We start from the raw sequence: 4,929 nt of genomic DNA, 5'->3' as shown, positions 1-4,929 counted from the left end.
TCATTTTGGAGGTCACAGCATGTCAAATAGTGTGTCTTCTTCTCTACTGTAACCAAGGTTTTTGCCTGTATATCTTCCAGATTTTGCTCTACTAACCCAGATCACTCTGTGTCACCAGGTCTGACTCAGCTGCTAGAGCAAAGGTAGCAGCAGAAAGCTGGTCCTGCCTAATTGAGCCACAAGTGTTTCTCCCCAACACACAAATCCTGATTTTCTTCCTATACGCTGTCTGTTTGGCTTTCCTCCATGAATAATGCTAAGATGGTTATGCTCAGTGGAGGATGGTAAAGTGTAAGAACCCTCTGGAAGACTAAGAGCATATATACTAGAGGCCATGGAATTTTGCTCCAGATGAACTTGAGAGAGAAGGATTTTTTTTTTTTGCAGTATGTGCTTGAAATAGGCAATATTGCAATATGTAAGCAGTCCGTATTTTGGACTAGTCCCTAGATTAAACTCTTTGCATATATTTTCTTATTGAATATATTTCTTAGCCAACCCTATAGGATAGGAAATTATTATTCCCATTTTTATGGATTAAAAAAATGGAGGCTCAGAACAATTCAGGAACGTTCCTAAGGGCACACAGCCAGTAAGTAAGGGAGCAAACAAACAACTCCAGATCCTCTGGCTCTAGAGCCCAAGCCCCTTCCATCCTGTAGTTATCAAGCTATACCCTTCCCTTGCACACTTGTGGAGCAAGACACAGAGCTGTGAGGGACCACAGACCCCCTCAGCCCTGCTTCTGGGGTGAGGTGGGTCATAGCTCACCCGGGCTTGATTATCAACAGCTCAAAGTAGGGGATGACGGACCGTGTGCCTCCCTTGTGAGAATCTCTGTACAAAGCTACCTCTTCAGGATAATGGATAGGAAAGAGCCAACTGGACAGGTTGAGGAATTCTCAATGAGAATGGTGGTGGGATTCTCCGTGGAGAGAAAGAAAACTGAGTGATGGAGGTCAAGAGGCAGGAACATTGCTCCCAGGCCCACCACAGGAGGACCCATACCTGGGAGACCCCCAGTAAGATAGTCAGAGTCCCATCCTACCCTGGACCTGGCCCCCTCCCTTCCCTCAGCCTGTCCTGGGTCTGCACCATGCCTCCTGCTCCTCTTCCTCTGAGACACACAGGGAATGGGCAGACGCCATGACAGACTGGCCGCCGCCTGGGCCAGACACTGCTGGCCAAAACAGAAGCTTTCCTGTGCCTCTGTTGTCCATCATTGTGAGATGTCTGATGTCCCACCCTCTTTCCCTACTGCTGTCTCTGGCTCCCTCACCTTTCAAGACCGTGATTTCCCAGTCTCTTCCAGGCTGGAAGAGGTGATCCCTTCATTTTACTCCCCACCATCATGGTCTTTATATTATTGTTTATTGTTGTTAAAACACTCTGTGATGTTAAAAGACCTATTGCTGAGACCCCAAGTAGAGTGAAGAAACAAATTTTATTATTCTTTAGACTCCTAATGTCTTCAAGCTGAATGACTCCTTAGAGGTCATTTTCCAGAGGGGGGGAACTGAACCCAGAGAACTGGCTGGCTTTCTAAGGGTCCCACAGCATGTTCATAGCAACTCAGGACCTGTGATGGGAAATTGTCTGAAATAATTTCTAGTAAACAATTTTCATAAAATACTTAGGATTATTCCTGGCCCTGACTTCTTGGTGGGGTCAGGCATCATGGGGCAGTCAAAAGCATTCACCCTTGGTAGCAGACAGAGCTAGTTTGGGCCCCACCTCTTAACTGACTATAGGCAGGCCCACCACCACCATTTGCAGGACCCAGGGAAGGGCACCAAGGAAGACCCCATGCTATATACCTCAATACTGAAGAGTTATATACGTGTGTGTTTGTGTGTGTGTGTGTACACATGTTAGTATATAACATGTGTATATATGTATATGTATATAACTTAAAAATATGAATTTTTTTCCCTCCAAAGGTCTTAACACTATTTTTTTTTAATGTTTTATTTATTTCTAGGAGAGAGAGAGACAGCGTCAGCAGGGGAGGGTCAGAGAGAGAGGGAGTTACAGACTCTGAAACAGGCTTCAGGCTCTGAGCTGGCAGTCAGCACAGAGCCTGACGCGGGGCTCGAACCCACGAACCGCGAGATCATGACCTAAGCAAAAGTCGGACACTTAACCGACTAAGCCACCCAGGCACCCCTCCCTCCAATGGTCTTGACAAATAGACCTTCATAATGACCTGGAAGGCCATTTTTGATTGAGAGTTCCCAGACTACTTGGAATTCTGCTCTGATATGATGGAATGAGAAGACCCAGGCTCCAGCTCCCACCATCTCTGTACCTGACCCTCCCTTCTCTTCCTGCCCCCTCCCCAGTCAGCTCTGTCCTGCATCATGAGAAGCCTCACGTGTATGTGTGCAGACACCTAGTCCACACAGCCCCGCCAACATCACCCCCTTGGTCACCCCCACAGGCTGAGATCAATCACACCCTCAGAATTCCAGTACCCCCTCAGGAGAATGAACCCAGGAAAGAGACTTCTGTGGGCCTTGAAAGAAGGCTTGGGGCCATCTGGACCTCCAGGGCTCCAGGTACCAGAGCGTCATCCAGTGGGGGGCGGGGGACACACATCTCTTGCCTCTGAGACTTTTTACTTCATGGAGAGTGGTGTGGCCAGAGGAAGGCCAAAGCAAAGCCTTCTAGAGCATGAAGCCCACAGCGGGGTCCCCCTTGCCCAGGGAAAGGGGGACTAGCCATGTGATTTTAGGCAAGCATTAATTCTTTTGCCTATAAAAATAGGGATAATATTAACCTACCTTGCAGAGTGGCTTTGAGGATTAAATGAAATACTTTATAGGGGTGCCAGGGTGGCTCAGTCAGTTAATCATCTAACTTTGGCTCAGGTCATGATCTCACAGCTCACAAGTTCAAGCCCCATGTCAGGCTCTGTGTTGGCAGCTCAGAACCTGGATCCTGCTTTGGATTCTGTGTTTCCCTCTCTCTCTGCCTCTTCCCCACTCACAGTCTCTCTCTCTCTCTCAAAATAAACATTTAAAAAAAGAGAAATACTTTATATAAAAAACTTAGGACAGAGTAGGTGTTCAGTTTCCTCTTCCCTTTTCTCTAACACCCCTCCCTGCCTGCACCCCCACTCTCACCCCCTTTATTTTCTTTGTAAGGCCCCAGCAGGACTGGGCGTGGCATAGCTGACCACAGTGGCCCTGGGAAGGGCTTACCATCCCCCTTTCCTGCAGGAGAGCTGTGACAGGCCACTTTGACTTCTTTGTCCATTTAAAAAGTAGTTTTGGGTTTTTCTGATGTTAAGTAAGGGGAGATACCGCGGTTCACAGAGCGGGTTAGGAACCTCATGTTACTCGCTGGCTTGCTAATGAGAAGCTTGAAAAAGTCCTTTGGGACCTGACCAAAAACTTGGCTTTTCCTTGGCAGAAACTTGATTTCCTGTGAGATGTCAAAACTTGCCACTGAGCATAACTCACAAAGGTTTACATTTCGTTCTATCTGGCTTGGAAATGGACGAGAGACACTTCCTTTGTGTTGCCCTCAGCAGAAATGTACACATCTGTGTAACTTGCTCTCTGTCAGCTTGGGCCTGAGGGTCTGTTGAGGGATTCAAGACACTGTCAAGTTCAGATTTCTTTTGAAGTCCTTCCTTTCTGCAGAAACCCCTTTTAGGAAAAGCCTTGGCATCTCATCTTTGTTCCCTGTGACTTAAGTCTGCCTTTGTGAGTGTTGTTGCTGCAGACAGAGAAGCTCGGCCTTATTCCTGAAAGCTGGAGCTTGGGCCAGGGGTCAAGCCTGCACTGTCTTATGTCCCTACCACCAGCCCACATCTTACCTGGGAGTTTCTGAGATCAGGTCTCTTAAAGAGATATTCTGTCTTTGGTATTAATGAAATTTTCCAAACTTCTCCCACGCATCTGGTTATTGAGGAATGAAACTCAACCTCCAGTCACTTAAACTCATCCATCTTCAGTTTTACATTGTTAGGGATCAGGATGAGAGAGCCAGGATTTCTCTGTTTTGGGAGAAGTGGCCAGAAAATTAATAAAACACTTATGTTGCTTTCCTTACATGAAATGTTTTCTGTGAGTTGGATTCATGCATGTTTTCCTCCAACTTTTACCCAGTCTGTATGTGCTTTCCCATATTAAATTGTACTTTCCTTGGAGCTGTACGTGATATAACCAATTTATGATCATTTCTATCTTGATTCCATTCATTCGGCAAATATTTATTGAGCATGTCCTATGGGGAAGGCGCTGTGTTAGGTACTGTGAGTGATACAAAGATTTATGAGCCATGGTCTCTGCTCTCAACTTTTAAAACCCATCTTGGCTTAGTTATTCTTTTTCTTGAGCTGTTTTGCCTTTCCCTTGTGTGTCTGAAGTCAGTGATGCTTTCCTGGAAGCAGAACTGTGTTTATGCAGTTCCTTGTACGTTTGAATAAGAAAGGATTCGCCTAACAGGTACTTTATATGCAGCCCCAAACCCCCAGCACCATAGAGATACAAGGCAGATGAAGTCACGAGCCACGCCTCAGTGATGTACCTGCAAAGACAATTATACAGCAATATAAGGCAAATGCCCAGATATGAACAAATATAAAATTCTATAGTCAGGTGATTTTAAAAATTTTGATCACCAAAATTTACATATGACAATTAGAGTATCTACTAATTCTTTTTTTTTTAGTTTATTTATTTTGAGAGAGTGCACACAAACAGGGGAGGGGCAGAGAAAGAGAGGGAGAGAGAGAAAATCCCAAGCATGTGCTGACAGTACAGAGCCTAATGCAGGGCTCGATCCGACAAACTTTGAGATCATGACCTGAGCTGAAATCAAGAGTCAGTTGCTCAACTGACTGAGCCACGCAGGTGCCCTTGTACTAATTCTTAATTCTTAGCATACACATATCCTAAAACTCAGCGATTCTATCCTAAA

This window comes from Hyaena hyaena, unplaced genomic scaffold (genome assembly GCF_003009895.1).
Source record: "Hyaena hyaena isolate Hyena2069 unplaced genomic scaffold, ASM300989v1 scaffold_15, whole genome shotgun sequence".
Taxonomy (NCBI): domain Eukaryota; kingdom Metazoa; phylum Chordata; class Mammalia; order Carnivora; family Hyaenidae; genus Hyaena; species Hyaena hyaena.
This window is presented reverse-complemented; position numbering follows the sequence as displayed.